At 41.1% G+C, this 21,090-nt stretch overlaps 1 protein-coding gene across 5 annotated transcripts in view; it reads right to left on the bottom strand.

Annotated features, from left to right (window-relative positions):
* CCNY (cyclin Y) overlaps positions 1 to 21,090 on the bottom strand; it is a 225,212-nt gene that overhangs the window by 177,305 nt on the left and 26,817 nt on the right. Inside the window, exons 2-3 of one of the 5 annotated variants that reach the window (XM_084619274.1) lie at positions 8,242 to 8,277; positions 4,297 to 4,449 (exon numbers count right to left, since the gene is read on the bottom strand). The exons of 2 other annotated variants lie outside the window; for them this stretch is intronic. The gene's annotated coding sequence lies outside the window, so the exon portion shown is untranslated. The remainder of the gene's footprint in view (positions 1 to 4,296; positions 4,450 to 8,241; positions 8,278 to 21,090) is intronic. 2 more of the 5 variants (XM_084619275.1, XM_084619273.1) reach the window with 2 other exon arrangements.

Below are 21,090 nucleotides of genomic sequence, written 5' to 3'. Positions count from 1 at the left end.
AGCTACGTAAGGTGCACTTATCAGGATCCCTATCTATTTCAAAGCCCCATCTGATGAGAAAAAAGAAACAGACGTGAAAGACAGAGAGATAGCTTTATGCACTCCTACAAAGCATCCTGGTTTCATTTTTGGCAAGTCACCCTAGCATATAAGTTGGGCTGTTAGCAATGTTATCTCTTCTGCTGGAGTGAAGCTGACAACATCCACAAGTACAGACAAAGCCTTTGGCCTCTAGGTCCCTTATCTGCACCTGAACCATGTTGGTAACGTTCAAGAGTTGCTTGCCTCTAATGGCTGATAATTGGCCTAGTGAAGGTGAAATGAGTTGGAGGTGTCAGCACTGTTCACTGCATCAGTCATTTTATGGTAGACAAATGCTCATAGCAGAACCACCACCATCCACAACACGAAACGGACAATAGAACCCAACTATCTTTCCCAGAGCTAGAGGTGGTCTCTCCAGATCTAGGACTGCAAGGACAATGAGGAAAGCTAGCAGTGCCAATGACTGTGCTGTACCTGTTCTTTTAATAGTTTAACTTTGTCTTCCAGAGTGGTTAAACCAAATCTTTTCACAAGTGTGAAAATCTCACTTAAAATATTACAAATATAAAATGCCAAAACTGTTCACCTTGTACTGATTATTTATTCTGGGGATTTATAAATAACATTCGTCATTCCCTTCTAAAGCCATGTCCTTGCTAGCTAAATAATGGAACCCAACAAATGAGGACACTGAAGTACTTCAACGCAGATCAGCGCCCCCTTTACACAACGGGAGAGGGATCTGAGGAAGGGGATTTCCAAGACTCCAAGAGGATCCCCCGATACATCATCTCACTGGGGAGGTAGGGTTTCAAACTTGAGAGGCTGCCACGCATGCAGAACGTGTGACAAAAGAGCACCGTGAAGACAGCCTAACCCACTGCAGAACAGTAGTCTGAAAGACTACCTATCTTGGGGATGGTCTGCTCCCATAAAGTCTATGATGGGAGCACAGAGTGAAGGGAATTATCCAGGCCTTTAATTTTAAAAAAAGGTGAACCAAAGATAGAAAAAGTGCATAATGTCTTCAGCACATTTCTTTCTATGTAGTTGTCATTCATGTATTCTGGGATGCCAAACAGGGCAAAGCTATTTCCTGAGACAGCAATTTACAAAAAGATTAAACTATCAAGCTTTGGAATAATGGTTCATAACCATTGTGTTTATTACAAGATCAAACTGAAAAATACCATATTGCAAAAACAGGGCATTCCCCACAGTGTTAGTACAAGAACACAAACCATTTGATCCAAAATTACAGATGTTATGACTGGTTCCACCACACAACAGTACATTTTGAGCAGCTCTCAAAATCAACATGAAGCTGTTAGAGGCACATGGCTGCAACAGCAGAAGACGAGTGCTGTGAGGGTAGTAAATTCTGCAGCATCTTCTTCTTCATGGTAAATTAACATCAATCCACCTCCCTTTATAGAACAGAATAATGCTGTGGAGGCCAGTCCTGCTCCAACTGAGATAAATGGCAAAACTCCCACACAACTTCAATAGTGCAGACACAGGCTCAAAATCTTGCATCAGAGAACAAGAATATAAAATCAAGGATTGCACTTGGGAATGGAATTATGCTTAGGAATACATTTAGAATGTTCCCATGTTAATGAGGAATAAAATACCAATAATACAATACAAAGAAATGTATTCTACTTAGACTTACAAAGATTTTATATTTAGCCTTATTCCATAAGAAGTAAAACAGGACACATGTAAACCTGAAATAATTATTCTCTCTCCTTATCTAAATGATCTCATATATAACTTTATTTAGCCCACACCTACAATATGTGCACAAATCCTTAGAATTCGGAACATCTGCACAAATTCAGGTTATGTACAATGGAATACGCTTAACTGAATACCTTTCAATACTGTTTTCATTTGATACTTCTTGTACTATCCCATATATTTTCCACTTCCAAGTCCCTAAAAGAGTAATTTAAGGAGAATACAAAGAACAGATTAACAAGATAAAAGAAAGCATCATCCAAGGTAACTCTTTCCCCTTCCTCTTCCCATATCTGTCTTCCAAATTTCAAACTCTCCAAGACAATGAGCTTGGAGTCTTTCATTTTGAACATGACCGCTTTTTATAAGGTTGATTAGGGTATCTTTCTTTTAAAACGTTATCAGAGCAGCCATTTTTTTGTTGTTGTTGTTGATGGGGGGGAGGAGGAATACAGGAAGCTGGAAGAGTAAGTGTAGGTTCTATTTTGATTACTTAAATACTTAGTTGTGTACATGGTTGCAACACAAAGGGGGTCATTCAACACACTGTAGACTTGTATCTGAAGCTTTTTTTTTGCAGCACATATTGTCTTATTTCTGGGTGTACCACCAATATTTCAAAGATGATACTTTTATAATAATCACCCAAGGCAAACAGAGGTATTATTTTATTGCCATGATTAGGACAACTTTCATCCCACTTTGACAGCATGCCTATGTCCAGCAAGATGATCTATGCACAGAAGGCACAATTTGTCATTTTTCTCAATTGCACACCTGATATTTGTTTTATACCTCTTGGAAATTAATCTCCATCAGTACATAAAGTGGACATGAGATAAATTCCCAGGTTGGAGAGGGCATCAAGGGACTTTTATAGTCAATTATATATTACTAAATTGACTGCAACAAGAAAACTTGGTTATCTTGTAAAGTTATCAGATACTGTACTTCTACTCCGTTTATTCTATATAGCTATTTGGTCAAGCAAACCATTTATAGAAGACATTACTGGACAGATAACACACAAAACACAATATTATAGCCAAAAGCTAGATCCTGCTCCCATTCAACAGGAACAGGACAATGTGCTAAGCTTCCCTGACATAGCTTTCCATCTCAGAATCAAGAGAATTGTGCATACTTAACTCCTCCCGTATGGACACATCTAAGCACAGTAAACTGTCTGGCCACAAAACCACCCATGAGATTCATTTTCCAGGCTGTCCAGATAAAATATAGGAAAACTGTTATATGCCTTACCAAAGAGAAAAATTAAATTATTTTAAAATACAACCTTTATAATATTTAAACTTAAGCCATACCTAATGCTTTCAGTTTAACCTCATTAAACCAGAAACATTCAGAGCCACATTTTCAAACTTGGAAACAGAAAGTTAGGTTCCTAAATCAAAGTCTGCTGGCTGTCTACAACTCATGCTGAAATAACAAAGTGACCAGGGCACCCCTGAAGACGTTGAGAGGAAAAAAATGAATTTAGAAAGAAAACAGAATTAAAATCTCAAGTGGCTAAGTCACAGTCTAACAGCACGTTATAAATATAAAGGGAAGGGTAAACACCTTTAAAATCCCTCCTGGCCGGAGGAAAAACCCTTTCACCTGTAAAGGGTTAAGAAGCTAGGATAACCTCGCTGGCACCTGACCACAGTGACCAATGAGGAGACAAGATACTTTCAAAGCTGGAGGGGGGCAGAAACAAAGGGTTTGGGTCTGTCTGTGTGATGCTTTTGCAGGGGACAGAACAGGAATGGAGTCTTAGAATTTAGTAAGTAATCTAGCTATATAGGCGTGAGATTCTGTTTGTTTAAATGACTGAGAAAATAAGCTGTGCTGAACGGAATGGATATTCCTGTTTTTGTGTCTTTTTGTAACTTAAGGTTTTGCCTAGAGGGATTCTCTATGTTTTGAATCTAATTACCCTGTAAGGTATTTACCATCCTGATTTTACAGAGGTGATTCTTTTTTACTTTTTCTTCTATTAAAATTCTTTTTTTAAGAAACTGAATGCTCTTTTCATTGTTCTTAAGATCCAAGGGTTTGGGTCTGTGGTCACCTATGCAAATTGGTGAGGATTTTTATCAAACCTTCCCCAGAAAAAAGGGGGTAAGATTTGGGAGGATTTTGGGGGGGAAAGACGTTTCCAAACCAACTCTTTCCTAATAATAATAATACTGGTGTTAGACTTTGGTGGTGGCAGCGAAAGTCCAAAGGCAAAGGGTAAATAGTTTGTACCTTGGGGAAGTTTTAACCTAAGCTAGTAAAAGTAAGCTTAGGAGGTTTTCATGCAGGTCCCCACATCTGTACCCTAGCGTTCAGAGTGGGGAAGGAAACTTGACACAGCATATCAAAGATTTTTAGACACAAAAAAGTACCAGTCTCTTTTCTCTTTTCCTGCACAGGGACACTTAAGATTCAACATCTATAATAATTGCTAATTAAAAAAAAAAAAAAGTAGTGGTCACCAAAGAGCATCAATTGCCCACCTACCTTTATGTAGCTGTGAGCCATTGACCCAAAATTCTAAGTTTACAGAAGTAAATGTTAGAATAGCACTGATTTTTCTTCACACTTCAAAGTGTTGAGAAAGCATGTTAGGACTCATTTAGCAATCATGAGTACAGAAGCACAGTGGTCAGCCATCTGAAAAAGAAAAATAATTGGAACTAGCTTCTCTGGATTAGCTTGGCTCAATAATCAAAAAGCTAAATGTTACTGACCCATATGGGAGCTGTGAGGGTTGATAGATAGTTCACTTTTAAGAGTCCACTGCAAAGTTTAAAATAAAGTAAGCGTGGCAGTCTCAGCTCAAGTCCCTAGAAAACATCACCCAACATCACTAAATTCAATTTATTTAATTGGCAACACTGGGCAGTTCCTGGTACAGGGTATGGAAAGAATAATATTGTGCTTCTCTGAATAAGGATACTGTAGGAAAGAGTGTTGGAAACCTCACAATGAAGCTAGTTTCTGTACAGTACACCATGCCTTCATTTGGTCTCAATTCCTTAAAACAACCGTCATCGTTTCATTGCCTTCAGGGTTATAATTAGCTGGGCTTATAATTAATGCCACTTTAGTTAAACTGCATATGGTAAACCAGCAGGAATGAAGAGTAAATAACAAAACCCAGGCTTAAAAAAATTAAGACTTCAACAAAACTAATAAAATTTAAAAACATGCAACAAAGACTAACCTGACATCCTCTCAAGTGTTTATCTTAATTAGGATTTTTCTATCTTTGAATAGTTTTCATTCCATTTTAGATAAAATGTTTAAATCTTATTGTTCAAGTTTTGTTAATTTTACCCATGGGGCAGGGAAGAGGGGGCAGGGGACTCTCACATTCACAGAGATTTATGCAAGGGAAGTTCATTTAACAGACAAGAGTGAAACAGGTTTCAGTTTTGTCCCCGGCTCTGAAGAATGGAGTGCTTGGTTGTTGGGAGCTGACATGCCTTACCCATGAATGCAACATATTGTGGAGAAGAATTCTCCCCCCCCCCACCGCCATTTGATTAAATATGTGGGTAACCTATTAGGCAACTGTCAAGTCTACCACACATTTCACATTAAACAGCAAGGAGTAAAAGGGAAGATGAAAGACACTCAGTCTGTCAAGATGGATGAGATGGGAAAGTGTCACCATGGTCTGAGCAAAACTGTACTGGGGACGTTAGCAAGGGGGAATGGCCTATATTTTTGCACCCTTGGCCCTGACAACAAAGTAGTAAGAGATACTGATAATGGGTGATTGACATGGAGCACTCTTGTCCTTCTGGACCTAATGGAATATATGCTAAAAGAGTCTAAGGAAACTGGGAGAAAGCCACACAAATTAGAAGCTTGCCTCTTCACTTCATTCTCTTCCCTGAAAACTCTTCTTCCCCATCACCATAGGCCAGCTATCCCTAACAGATGGACTCAAAATCTAATGAAAGAACTCATCTAAGGCAAAGGAAGGCTGACACTCTCCCAGCTCTAGCTAGAAAGAGAAAGAGGAATAAACATGGATAACAAAGCTCCCTGCTTTACTTTTTGATTTCTATTTCTTCCAACATGCAAGAACTAGCAAGATCAGAAGTGGGCAAACTATGGCCCACGGGCCACATCTGGCCCGCCAGCCAATTTAATCTGTCCCTCAAGCTCCTGCTTGAGAGCAGGGTCTGGGGCTTGACCCGCTCCAGCCGGGGAGCAGGGCTGGGGGCTGCTTTGCGTGCACAGGCAGCGGCTCCGCGTGGATCCCAGAAGCTGCAGCATGTGTCCCATCTGGCTCCTGCCCCAAGCACCGGCCCCGCAGCTCCCATTGGCCAGGAACTGCAGCCAATGGGAGCTGCAGGGGTGATGCCTGCAGACAGGGCAGCACACAGAGCTGCCTAGCCACTCCTCTGACCACGAGTCAGAGGGGGGACATGCCGCTGCTTCTGGGAGCTGCTTGAGGTAAATGCTGCTCGGAGCCTACACCCCTGAGCTACTCCCATGGCTTCAACCTCATGTCCCAGCCCTGACCTCCCTCCCTCGATCCCAGCCCAGAGCACCCTCCTACAACCCCAAACACCTCATACCCAGCCCCACCCCAGAGCCTACACCCCCAGCCAGAGCCCTCACCCACCCCCCACACCCAGCCTGGAGTGCTCTCCCACACCCTGAATTCCTCATTTCTGGCCTCACCCCAGAGCCCACAGCCCCAGCCAGAGCTCTCACCCCCTCCTGAACCCCAACCCTAATTCCGTGAGCATACATGGTCCACCATACAATTTCCATACCCAGATGTGGCCCTCAGGCCAAAAAGTTTGCCCACCCCTAAGATCTATAACACCCAAATTAAGACCATGAATGTTATTAAAAATATTTATTCTACAAAACTTCTGAACATCTCCTTGTAAATGGAGATCTGACAGCCTAAAAGACACATTCTTAATGAATTTCTTTCAAGAAGGTCTGACTGAGCACACATAATAGAAAGCCTTTCAAGCAAAAGCTTTAGTATTGTCAGTCTTTTCTCCACAAATAATTAAATTAATTAATAAAAAACAAGATAGTTTAAACTGGATTGTAGGTCAAAATATGGCATGCCCCTTAGCTACTTAATTTATTTCAGTTATGCAAGTTTTTTGCCACGTCAGAGCCTGAATTTATAACCAGCCCGGGATTATTTTGCAGATAGTTCAAAAAGTTGTGTGCTTTAGTGACATATCTTCTCCTCCCCCTGCCCCACTTTGCACCCATATCCACCACAAGTAGGACCAGAATAGCCCAGTGTTATTCTGGCCCTCAGTTGTGCACTACCTCCCATTCTTCACCTTTAATCATAATGTAGAATTGCTCAGAAACGATCAAAGGGTTGCAGCACCCCCTTCCAAGTTTAACCCCTCTCTCTTCAGAGACTGCCCTCCTTGATTAGCACCTACAATCCTCTTTCTCCTCTCTTCCCCCCCTTCTCCCAATGACCCACACACACAACTCTGGTGTCTTCCTATCCCCAAACCACCTATTCATTCACCCCCCACATGCTGCTCCTCTGATGTACCTAACATTCAGCTGCATCTCACTGCCTAAACCTGGCTGGCGCTACTGTTGTTGCTGAAGTCATTGAGGCAAGATAGCCACCCATCCAGGTCTTCCTGTTAGCCAGAGAGCAGGGTGGGTGGTACTGTTCACACAGCTGCCATTCCAGAATAGCAGACTAAAATCTCTAGTCCCAGGCCTACTGGTTTGGATTATCCTGACCACACGATCTTTCTGACATAAGTAATATTTAAGAATCCTGAGTATCCTTCCCGCTGAATTACATACCACCTGCAAATATTAGCAAAGGGGACTCAGGAGAAGCTAGAATACAAGCAAGAGTTAATGCAGAACATCTCATTTTTCTCTTAGTTCTCTCTTTATATTTCAACGCAGTCTTCTCCCAACCTTCAACATCCTCCTTCTCCTTCCCCCTCTTTTCACCCCAATACTGCCTCCGTGACTAGTGCCTTCAGTCATGTCATTACTACTTGCTTTCCCACAACAAAGTCTAGGAATGCTGGCCATCATCCAGCTGCCATTACATCAGCTCAATGTCATTCAAACATCCTCTCTAGATTTTCCTTCCCCATACACAGCAAACTTCCCCACAACCCCACACATTCATCCCTGCTACCTCTGTTTAGGGTGGCCTAATTGCCTGCAGATTCCCTACACTCACTGCAGAACATTATCTCCTGAAGAAAAGGAGTACTTGTGACACCTTAGAGACTAAAATTTATTAGACAGAGGAAAGCACTCTTCTTCTGTTGGTGAAACTGAACTTACTAAAGAACTAGGCAAAAGTTGGTGGTGGAGAGGAGAAAGATTCCATCTGCAGAGCAGAAAAGCAAAAATTCAATCCCATAACCTCTTAGGCAAAAAAAGAAGGAGGGGGGGAGAGAAGAGTAAAAATGTTATACTTGCCTCACTCTTTCTCCACCATGTAAGTGCTGGAATTTCCTATAAATGAGAAGGAAGGGCAAATTTTTAAAAAAACTGTAACTAAAATACTTCCAAAGAGCCAATCACCCCCTGGCTTGATTCCAGTCTGAGAGGAAAGTAAATGCCAACAGGGAGAGCAAACACTGAAGGAGTGAAAAGAAAAAGGAGTACTTGTGGCACCTTAGAGACTAACCCATTTATCTGAGCATAAGCTTTCGTGAGCCACAGCTCACTTCATCGGTTGCATCTGATGAAGTGAGCTGTAGCTCACGAAAGCTTATGCTCAAATAAACTGGTTAGTCTCTAAGGTGCCACAAGTACTCCTTTTCTTTTTGCGAACACAGACTAACCCGGCTGCTACTCTGAAACCTGTCACTGAAGGAGTGGACTGTTTACAGGCAAGAAAGGTCACACATTGGCCACAAACATGCTGAAGCAGAAGAGTTCTAAATGTCTCTGAGAAAAAACAGCTTCTTTGGTCAAATATCCTACTGTTTACATTGTATGTTCCCATTTAAAAGGGCATTATATTTACAGTCTTCCAAGTGTATGATACAGGCCAGCGCTGACCTCCACCCTAGGACAAGAGAAGACACTTGCATATGAAAAAGGCCTCAGGGTTTTCATCAACATTCAATCAATCAATCCCTAAGAGATAAAGGAATTTCTGCAGTTTGTTTCAAACTAAGGAGTCATCTTAAGCATGCTTGATCAGTCAGGCAAGTCCTAAATGCTCAGAGCAAAAGAGGCCTGACTACGGAGTTAAAATATACACCATTATAATTGTGGTATTAAAATACTAAACCTGTCATAAATACAACATTGAAGATAAAAGCAAAAAAAGTTAAAACCATGGACATGCTCCCTCAAGACGATGAGAAGGTATTTAGTAAAGCATCTTAGAAAGAAGTTGATAAGTAAAGAATTACTGTCTTATATAGGAGATGGAAAAAGGGATCATCATTTCTTTGCGCACCCACAAAGTTAAATTGATCAAAATATTTTTGCAGATACATACATTCACAGACATCTATAAATCCAGCACCTCTTGCAGCAAAGACAGAAGAGACAGAGTTTTAAATGTGCTGCATCATGTAATTCCAGTGGCCTCTTGGGAACAGATACCAAATTTAAAGTATTCCTTTTTAATGAAGTCAGATCCTTATTTACTTTTTTAAATGAATTATATACCATCCCTTATTAAGTGATTTCTCAAATCCAATTACTTAAACTCAGTTTTGTAAAAACTACAGGACTCTACACAACAAGAGAGGGAGAGGGGAAATAATTTGTAAGTTGTAGTCACAAACTAAAAGTTTCACCATCAGATCCTGATCCAAAGCTCACTGAAGTCAATGCAAATCTTTTCACTGACTCCAATAGACTTGGTCAGGCCTTTATAGATGGCTAGGAAGACAAAAATGTTACATACTCAAAACATTACAAACCTAATGGGTTTAGTGGATATTATTAATTTTAATATTGAATATTAATTTTACAAACCCAATGAGTAAACTAAATAGAGGGGTGAAAATCTGTTATTAGTATTAGCTCCTTGTATAGGACAAATACATTTAGTTCTCAAAGTAGTGAGAAGGGACAATACACAATAGTTCTCATTAATCCACACTATCAGCTCAGAATACAACAAATCCTCCTATGGAAATCTCTTGTTGGACAAGTCCAATATAGAAACAGACCAGTAGGAATAACTTCCTACAGTTCCTTTATTAAATCAAGAAACATTATACCACTCCCCACTTCACTGCACAACCACTGTTTTCTATAAGAGGAAAATCCATCAGAATCTTCCTCTTTTGTTGTAACCTCCTCATGGGTTTCTCAAATGAATACTTCCCAGGTTCACAAACAGTCGCACGAAGACTATATACATGCCTGCCTTGTCAGAAATCATGACATGAACTGTTTTCTTACAATGTTGCACATGCTTATGTTGCACAGCAAGCCTGGAAGTGGCAGGATTTTTATGTAGTTCATACATTGCCCCTCAATGTCAGGCCTGAATAATAAACTAGAATACAATTTATGCCATGAACTGCCTTTCACTAACCAGTTCTCAAATGAGTTTTTTCCTCAGTGCTGCAATACACCATAAAGTGTCCATGATTAACCAATCTGTGTAAAACTTTATAGCTGTCAAAACTGAAAGATTAATTAGATCACCCTTCTGCATGTGCCTCAGGCTTGCCCTGAATTAAACAAATTCTGATGTGAAGTAGATGCTAACTTCACACATTATTCACACAGAGATCGCTCCATATCTTACAAAGTTTAAAAAAGCAACAGATTCTTCCTTAAGTTCTGACTGAGGGTAAATTTTGTTTAGCTCGGAACAGAAGTCCTTAACCCTAACTCATAGAACGCAAACGTAGGTGAGTAAGCCCTTGAGAAAGCCATGTATGGTACTGCATATTCAATGTACCAGACTTTGGCTTTTTGGAATCCTCAACTAGGGTTTTTGTTTTGTTCTTTTGTTTTTGTTTCCTTAAAGCCTCCCCAAAATAAAAACCTGGCTTGAGAAAAAAAGAAGAATGCTACATTACTTTTCAATAACCAGGTTATCACAAAAACCTGTAAACTGTCATCAGGTGGAATCCACTGTTTTCCTCATGCCAGACATTTGAACTCCTCTCTGACATCTGAGAATACACCTATCGGTCATAAATTAAGATATTCACCTTAAGCCTGACAATGTGCAGCTGCATGAAGGAGTCCATTCTCCACTCGGATACAGCTTGTCTGGTAACATCTCTCATTTATTGGTTCCATTCACCTTTCAGAATGGAGCAACAACTTTAGGGTTTGTTTTTGTAAACATCAGAGCACATCTCAATCTTCTCTGATGAAGGTTAAGCCATGGGAGATGCTAAAGGAGGTTTCAGACAGAAATCACTTCAACACCACCAAATCAATGCTTGTCCAACCCCACTCCCAGATTGACATCTCATTCTGGACCAAAGCAGAAAAGCTATTCCCTCAAGATCATCATCATCATTTCTGGTCAATCACAGACAGAAAAACTCTTAATCCAGAAAAGCCATTTAGGGAGTAGATGTGGCAAAAAGAAAGAACTCACCTTACGTAAGTTAGGAAAAAAAGTTAAAAGCCTTCAGAAGTATGCAAAACAGTAGGAGAAAGGCAAAAGGCAAGACTAAGAGAGAAGGCTGGGGTAGCAACGCCATATTCCTGCTCTTTGTCTCTTGCTTCCAGTCAGTCCCAGAATGGGCTGGGAATGATGTAAAAACAGCACATTCAGTCTGAAGGGAAGGGCGCCTCAGGTCATGGCAGAATAGCAGAGAGCATCGTGTGAAAAGTATTCTACAGTGTCTCTGTTCTGGGCCCATCCCCAACTAGTTTCCAAAAGAAATGAGGCAATAACTCAGCATGCCCAAATGACAGAGAACGAAAAGGAGTACTGAGTCTACTACAGTAAAACAGTGACTGACAACGCTTATGTAATGGGGCATTCTCTGACTGCAAAATACAAAAGACAATACTGGAGATGGGACTATCCAGTGTGGTTGCTCCCCTTTTGCCCATGTGCATCACATCAGATAGACTGCTGTGTCACCACTATTTTGCAAAGGTGTAAACATCACTTCTTCCATTTTGCTGAAGGTCCCACAGGATTATCAGGCCAGCCCTGTGGCTTGACAGTCCCTGAGACTGAAATTCTCTAGAGACTGAACAGTTACAGTACAGACAGAAGCAGAGCAAGTGTCTTTTCCCTATCACATCAACTATGAGCTGGAGAAAGAATCTCCATGTTCATTCTCTCTGCTCTCTCAGAGACTCTGGGGATGAGTATGTGAATATATACTCCCACTGTGCCCACACTCCCACTATTTATAAAAGAAAAGGAAGCTGCTTACTGCAAATTTTATGCAAAGGATCAACACTGCTGCAGAAATGGGTTAGCTACTTTACAGGTATGACACATCGTCACTTTGAAATCTTTCAGACATTTCCAGTGCGCAGCATGCGTATGCAATTTCCTAACATCACAACTTTACCAAGGACATTACTTATGTGCAGTTTAAAATCACAGTTCTAAATATTAGTTCCACTGAAATTAAGATACTGGCACATCATTTTAAATTCTGGTTTCAGAGTAGCAGCCGTGTTAGTCTGTATTCGCAAAAAGAAAAGGAGTACTTGTGGCACCTTAGAGACTAACACATTTATTTGAGCATAAGCTTTCGTGAGCTACAGCTCACTTCATCAGATGCATTCCATGAAGTGAGCTGTAGCTCACGAAAGCTTATGCTCAAATAAATTTGTTCGTCTCTAAGGTGCCACTAGAAATTCTGTCCACCACATACATATTGCGGCAGACAGTAAAATAAGTCATCAGGCTTCATTCTGCTATGGTTCTAATTATATGAGCATTTATCTAGTAGAATCAGCTTCTCTGCACATTAAGAGCAAATGTAGAGAGACACTGAGGGGTACCTGTGGATTAAAAAAGCAGGTTGCCTTAAAAGGGATTATGGTGTTCACATAAAAGAGTGCATATCATCTATTTATCTGGAATTAGCATCAGACTTCAGGATTTGCCAGAATTTAAAGTGTTTAAAAGTCTGTAAATAATTAATCCAGTAAAGGAAAATAATCTCTTAAGGGTCTGGGTTAAACAGGGATTAGCCTTTTCCAACACAAGCAAAAATACGGATTCACAAAACACACACAAGCACTCCTAACAGGAGGTTGGTGCTCCCATAGAGAGACAAGTGTTAATCCTGAAGCTTTGTTTGTTCATTTCCTAACAATCCCAAAGTTAGAATCCAGCTGAAAGAGTGCTGAGAACAGACTGTGTTTTACAGAACCCAGCAAAAGGCTGAAAAGGCTAGCCATTGTGTGTCACAAGAAAAAACAATTATCCTAATAATGTTGTTGATCAATGCAAATACAATGAAAGTCTTTCATATAAATTTAACACTTAAAAATACCAAATCTACATATATAACTTAGCCTGAGAGTAACGTTTAATAAAAACATTATAAAACTAATGTATTCTATGGAAAAGGCAATGAAATTATAAATTTGAATCCTCTGGATCATTTTATTGCCTCAGAGGGCACAAAGAAACAGCCAAGTTATTTATACTTTCGATACCCATAAGGAAATTGCATTAATGATCAAGTTCCTGTTTCTCATCCCAGCAATATTGGCTTAGTAAATTATTTTGGTAGGATAATAAATATCCCCTTTGCACCAGAAGGTTTCTCCAAACCCACAAGCAACCTGCTACTTCTTTCTTTGGTTTAATACTCTATAGCAGTGGTGCTGGAAGGGGATAGGTAGCAGGCTAAACTAGATTCTAGGCTTATGCATTAAGTGACCAATTTCACTAAATTATTTAACTTCCCTAATTTTTAATCGTCCGCACTCACATTACATTCTCTCACTGGTTCACACACATGCACATCCAGCAGTCAAGTTTTCATCCTCTACAAATCACATTTGTGGCAGACAAAAAGAGCCCAGAAAACAGAAATTAAGCTTCCTTCCAAAAATCTTGTCTACTAAGAGACTGAATGGTTATGATAGCTGCAAACAGTACTCTCGACTCCATGTGACCCAAATAACCAGTGGACAAACTCATGATCAAAATGCCACCTACTCAAATAGTTGAACAATGTAATGTTGCTAGTCTCAGAGGTAAGGCCATGCCACTCAGGTATTTGAAGAGGTGAGGGGGAATTAACACACACTGCATTTATAAGTTAGCTGCAACAACACTGCATTCACTGTGTTGGTCCCAGAATATTAGAAACAAGGTGGGTGAGGCATGTGCAGTACCTAAAAAGACTTATTTCACTTTTTGAAATTAACTAGATTTTAGGTTGATTGTGTCCTTCTGAAAACGCTTGACGGAGATGCAGTTAAAATTGGTGAATATATTCAAAAGCTATTTGCAATAAGTCTGGATTTTTAAGTGTGCTGTTAATAAATTAGTTGAGATTAGTTCTTATGTGTTACATACATATTAAGACCCTTTATTTTGATTAAGGAAGACTTTATTCCTAAATTAAAAACTTAGTATCAATTTGCAAGATAAATCAAACTGTTACAATACTATTTTCATTCTCATGGTTTTGCTTTCATGCCACTGAAATAAAACAAAACTAGATTTAGAGGGCTACGGTACGTTCTTATCTCTATGTGGCCACACAACTATGAAAGGTCAGAAATATGTGAGATTAGTTAGCAGCACTTAGTTGTCATAAGGCAGATATGCTTCCTCTTCCAACTGCAACCCCTTTTTTTCCCTGCCCCCCTATTTTTCCTTATGTTCCCCAGCCCCCCAAAACCAATGGTAGTGAACAGACAAAGTACAGTATACTCACTCATGTCCGCCCAGTACCAATATAATATGTAAAAAGATGTTAGGATTCATATATGCAGAATGAATTGTTTTTACCAGTGCCATCTGTAGCTATTGTGCATGCTGACTTGAAGAAGAGCTCTGTGTAAGCCCCAAAGCTCATCTCTCTCACCAACAGAAGTTAATCCAACAGAAGAAGACACACGGTAAATATAAATTAGGCAGAATGTAAACCAGAGAACAGGATTTGCCCAAGGACCTTGGGCTTAGCACTCCTATTTCTTGTGTAAAGTAGCATAGAATATAAAAGCTTGTACTTGAGGTCAATAGTCAGATTCTTACAGTGCCTCTTGGTGAACTCTATCCACAGCCTCCAACAAAAAGCATTTTTTAATTCATAAAAGCCTTTCCACTTATCCAGCTACCCAATATATGTAAGACCATCTACTCTCTGGAAAGGGCTTTTTCACTTGGCTCTTTATTGACATGCTTTCCTGTCTGATTTTCTTCTCAATGTATCGACCCTCTTCTTCAACACCCACAATAGCACAGCAGAGATTAAATTGTTAATGGAAGTTTTGTGTTCTGAATTCATCTTTTTTCCCTTCACAGACAGCCATGAGGTAAGGAAATCTCTTCTTATAAGAAGATGGGGTTTCAGCTCAAGGTCAGACAGAAAATTAAACACACATTTTAACACAAGTGCTTTTTAAACATCCCTCATCCCCCTCCACTATTTACCCAATTGCCTACTCCATGGGAAACAACTGTAGGTCTCAGGACAGTTCCTACTGGGCAGGTATCTACAACATACATAGACACACACTCTGTAGGCAGTCTGAGTAGAGAAGCGAAGGACTGGATGTTCCTGGAGGCTGAACTACATCACCCCAAGAAACGGTCCTTTCAAGTCAGGGTTGGGGCAAACCAACATGGTCTGCGGAAAAGCAAGCAACAAACCCTCCCTATGCTGCACCCATTTTGTGGCTGAACAGCAAAGTTCAGTCTCCAAAGTGGTTGATGTAGTACTTTACATAAGCACTTTAATTATAAGTGAATGTTTGAACTCTTAGCAAATTGTTACACAGCTAGTTTCTCCTGGTGAAATGAGGGTCTCTTTCAGGATGACAGTTACCACAAAAGAAAAGAAAGTCCTCATGGAACTCCAAGCACAAGAAATACCCAGAACAACCCAGATTAACCTAAATGAAGTGTGCTAATCCCAGAAAATCTTTAGTTAACTCTGGGATGGGGCAGAAGCCACATCTGGTCACGCTGGCCTTTTCTAAACTAGGATTTAAGAAGGGGAGGGAGGGAATGCATTCACACCTATGAAACAGAAGCTAAATCTAAAGAAGAGTCCAACCACTACTTTGGCCAGTGGCAACACCTTGGTAAACAGGCCAGTCCAGCCACCACCACTGCTTCCAACCACTCTGCTGGAAAGGATGAGAACCCTGTGGTTCCTATCAGAGTGCTATCCTTGGAGCCTACTTGGAGCCTCCATCATCTGGATCATTGTCAAGCTAATAAGAACCTGATAAACATGAAATCCTTGCTCCCTACCTCCTCCAGGACCCTTTGACTGCAGGGAAGGGAGCATTATCTGTGTGCGTTTTTCCTCCCTCCCTCCCATACCGCAACCTCCTGTTATTATGATGTGTGTTTACTATTCTGCCCTTCCCTGGACTTCTGTTCACTGGAAAGGGAAAGGAGCTGCCTCTTCTATTCCTCTCCCCACCCCAATATTCATTGGGTTTTCCTGAACTACCAAGTTGAATCTTTACTTGACTGATGGTGGCACGAATTTAACATAGAGACTTTGTATAGAAACAGTGCACCTGGAGAGAAAAGTATGTAACTGGTGAGAAAACACAGTATACATCTTGCCCAACATTTTGTTGTTGTTAAAGCCATCCCCAGTACCTTTCCAAGAGTTTCCCATTCAAATGCTAATGCCCGTGTGCTTTTGTATTTGATTACCATTTGTTTATTTACAAATTTACCACCACAAAATTTCCCCATTTTCTGTTATTCATACTCTTGCTACAGTGTCAAAAGGAAACCCCATTTTAATGCTTTGTTTCCCTTCACTTCTGTAAGGGTCTTCCCTAATATAGCATTCCCAGCATTTATTTTAAAAAAACATTATTTTTTTCCCCTTCCTTGATAGGAGAGGATAAACAGGAGTTTTGCTTTTTCTAGAAGTCAAAGTCCAATCTCATTAGTATGTTAATACAAAAACATGAGTACTCTATGCAGTGGAAAATCCAGATTTGAGATGTGTTCTCGGTATACTTTCTAGGGAAAGAAACAAAACTTGCAACTCTGAAGGATGATTTTGTCACTATGGAAAACTATAAAAAAAAGCCAAAATTTCCCTACCCTGAGTTTATTAGGAAAGTGACTAAGTGACATTGTAAGTGGTAATGAGATATAGTTACAGTAGGCTCGACAGAGGAAAGCTCAATCTACTTAATATGAAATTCACATTTTGAGGAGTGAAGATGCTGTTCTGGGCTTGAGTTTATCATTACAAGCGACCCTAAGAAAGCCTATGGTTCTGCATTCACGTTCCACTTGCGTCTCTCTACCTGTCGTCCTTCACGCTTTGATAGAGAGCTCATGAGATGTCCAAATGACGTTCTGCCCAGACTGGTGACTGTGCCCAGCTTTCAAATGCACAATTGATTAAGGACCCAGCAGCAGTGGGACACGTGGTTATGTTGCTCATTGACTCCTGAGAGGCTCTTTTTCTTTATCCCATTCTTGTTTGTCTTCTCTTCTTTTTACAGAGCAGTTGGAAGACAGGACTGCACAGCTCGTGGAGGCAGGGAGAGAAAAGCAACAAAAAAAATAAATCTCTGTGGCTGCAGCTCTATTTAATTTATGGGTTCACATTAGGAATCCATATGCCTTGACAGTCACCAATCAAATCCCAGAGTTCCTAGTGTTCTGTATATAAAGATGTGGTGCTTTCTAAATAGTGATGTCTTCTAGTCCATAACACGGAGATCACTTCTTTTCTTATAAAACAAGGATTTTACTCTAGGCTTTATCTCTAGCTCTCTGAAGTGAAGTCAACAACTAAGAGTCCTAGATAACTAGTGAAACTCGGTTTCAGAGTAGCAGCCGTGTTAGTCTGTATCCGCAAAAAGAACAGGAGTACTTGTGGCACCTTAGAAAACAAACAAATTTATGGAATTTCCTATTTTGACATGATGTTTGCACTTCATTGCATTTGCCTGCCCATTGGGGAAAAAACTTGGGGTATGATCTGTGAGAAAAGCAGCAGTATATTCAATTATAAAACAAACTAAGGCTCTGGCTACACTATGAGGCTTTTAACTACACAGCTGTGCTGCTACACCCCTGCTGCAAAAAGGCGCACAGTGTAGCTGCTGTTTGTTGGCAGGAGAGAGCTCTCCCGCCGACGAAAAGCTTCCACCCCCACAAGCAGCAGCAGCTTCGTCGGCAGGAGAGCCTCCTGCCGACAAAGTGCTGTTCACACCGGCGCTTTTCATCAGTAAAACTTTGGTTGTTCTGAGGTGTTTTTTTAACACCCCAAATGACAAAAGTTTTGCCGACAAAGTGCCAGCGTAGACAAACCCTAAGCCTTTTCAGAGTAAAAGCACATGAAAGGCGAAAGTCATGACTTAAGGGAAAGGAATTGAGAAAACATGCTGGAAAGTGTATTGTCTGGCTAGCCTATTGTTTTAAAACACCACATTTCCTTTAGCAACCTATTGAAGAAATTTCTTTCGTTGTAACCTGAGTTTATTCTGCACAAAGCACTCCATGCTAATTAGGAGACATATTTTAAACTGTTAATAGAAATGGTGAAGTAACAAGACAGATCCTCAGGTGGTATAAATCAATTTAGTCTACGAAAGCCCTACTCCCAGCTTGAAGTCATTTCTGCCTTTGTCTGATTATCTGTAACACAGTAGTTTTCGAATGCCACATCTGATCAATTCCAGAATTTCAGGGAATGCTCAAGGCACCAACGAAGAGAACCGTGTGGATTTAGAGATAGGGAAGCAGAAAAACAAAGAGGGGAAAATGAGGACAGACATACCAACTCTCACAAATTTATTGTGAGAGACACCATTCCTAAGTAGAATTACGCTTTACTCATGATCTCACAAGAGAGTTATCAAATCTCAGGAATTTTTTTCAGCCCCACAAGGAGGGGCTCCCATTGTCAGCCCCGCACTTCAGGGCTCCTGCTGTAGGCCACTACCCTTCCAGCCTAGATGTGGGAGAGAGGACCCCACTGTAGCCCACCCCTCGCCCCCCAGGCCTGGGGAGGGTGAAGTACTCTGAAAGGAGCAGAGGTGAGGCTGGGAGAGCTGAACTATGTCCTGGTTGCTGCAGGTGGGCTGAAGTGAGGAGGGTGAGGCAGGGCTGTGTTGATGGTGGGTTCTGAGCAGATGGGGTGAGTGATGAGAGGGTGAACTGAAGGCAGTGGGGGTCGATGGGGGCTGGGACACTGGACAGAATTAATTGCTGGACAGGAGACAGGTAAATGTGAAGGGGGGAGAGCTCTGGCAGCTGGAGCCAAAAATCACCTTACCCAGCACATGTGGGAGAGTGGGCAACAGTAACTGTCACATGCACACACCCTGGGGATGGGCAGGGGGAGTTAAAAAAAAAATAAAATAAAATAAATCAAGAGACTGACCTAAAAAACACAATCCAATCTTTTTTAAAAAAAAAAAAAAATCTTACAATATTAGGGGGTCCGACTCATGATTTTTCATCTCTGGAAGTTGGCAATACTGTGAGGGACACATGGAGCCCCTGACATCTGTTTAGCACAGCCACAGTTACAAGCACCTTTGCAATCAACTACAGAACAACGGGTTGATTGCATCCATTAATACTTTCCAGCATACCAATACCCCTGCTCATCCTCCCACTAGAGCTTAACATGTTGACACCCTGAATGACTTCTCTCCCAGACACATCACAATGGGGGGAACACGAGAGGCAATGTGGGTGCCCACACAGCTCCTGGCATAGCGTGCAGGAGGAGAGAACAGAATGGGGGACCAGAACACACAGAGCTCCTAGCATGGGGCTGGGGAGGAAATGGAGAGCACATCGAGCGCTGGGGAACACTGGTATGGGCAGCACACAGAAGCCCTGGGAGGGAATAGGAGACAGTTGCAGGGAGTCATCCCTGAAACAGAGGGGCATGTGAGGGTGATACACAGGGATCTCATGGGGTAGAAGAGAGAGATACAAGGAGCTGCTGGTGCGTGCAGTATACTCAGCCTACTGCAGCTACGAGGCATGTGACCTCCTACTTCACAACAGCTGAGTATCATAGACTTTAAGGTCAGAAGGGACCATTATGATCGTCTAGCCTGACCTCCTGCACAACGCAGGCCACAGAATCTCACCCACCCACTCCTGTAACAAACCCCTAACCTATGTCTGAGCTACTGAAGTCCTCAAATCGTATTTTAAAGACTTTGAGGTGCAGAGAATCCTCCAACAATGTGCCCCACGCTGCAGAGGAAGGCGAAAAACCCCGAGGGCCTCTGCCAATCTGCCTTGGAGGAAAATTTCTTCCCAACCCCAAATATGGGATCAGCTAGACCCTGAGCATGTGGGCAAGACTCACCAGCCAGACACCCAGGAAAGAATTCTCTGTAGTAACTCAGATCCCACCCCATCTGACAACCCATCACAGGCCACTGGGCATATCTACCGCTAATAGTTGAAGATCTATCCCATCATATCATCCCTTCCATAAACTTATCAAGCTTAGTCTTGAAGCCAGATATGTCTTTTGCCCCCACTGCTTCCCTTGGAAGACTATTCCAGAACTTCACTCCTCTGATGGTTAGAAACCTTTGTCTAATTTCACGTCTAAACTTCCTGATGGCCAGTTTATATCCATTTGTTCTTGTGTCTACATTGGTACTGAGCTTAAATAATTCTTCTCCCTCCATGGTATTTATCCCTCTGATATATTTATAGAGAGCAATCATATCTCCTCTCACCCTTCTTTTGGTAAGGCTACACAAGCCAAGTTTTAAGTGAGCATTAGTGCTGGTGAAAAGTGCTTAAACAAATGAACCCAGGGAGGGTGAAATTCCAACAAAACAGAGATAGCATGAGCAGTAGCAATGCAAGCGGCCTCTGTGTTTCCCCACCAACAAGCCTCAAACCTAATTTGGAAAGACCACCCTTCGGAGGGCATTTCCTAACAATAATTGTTAATTTCCCTTCAGTGTTGTTTGAATGAGAAGATTCACAAATATACTAAGAAGAATTCAGGAGTTATATTGTATCATCAGTGCAAGAGTTGGAAGAATGAAGTGCTTTTGATTCTGTCACAAATATTGTTACTATCATGCATAATGCATTTAGCAACAGTTATGAACAACAAAGGTCTATTATTATTTTTAAAGTTAGTTTTCAGTATCAAGACGCCCTTTAAAAATATATTTTCATGCTAGAGACTGGCA

This window comes from Lepidochelys olivacea (assembly GCF_965140295.1).
Source record: "Lepidochelys olivacea isolate rLepOli2 genome assembly, chromosome: 2".
NCBI lineage: Eukaryota > Metazoa > Chordata > Testudines > Cheloniidae > Lepidochelys > Lepidochelys olivacea.
Note: the sequence above shows the minus strand (reverse complement) of the source record. Positions and strands in the feature narration are given on the sequence as shown.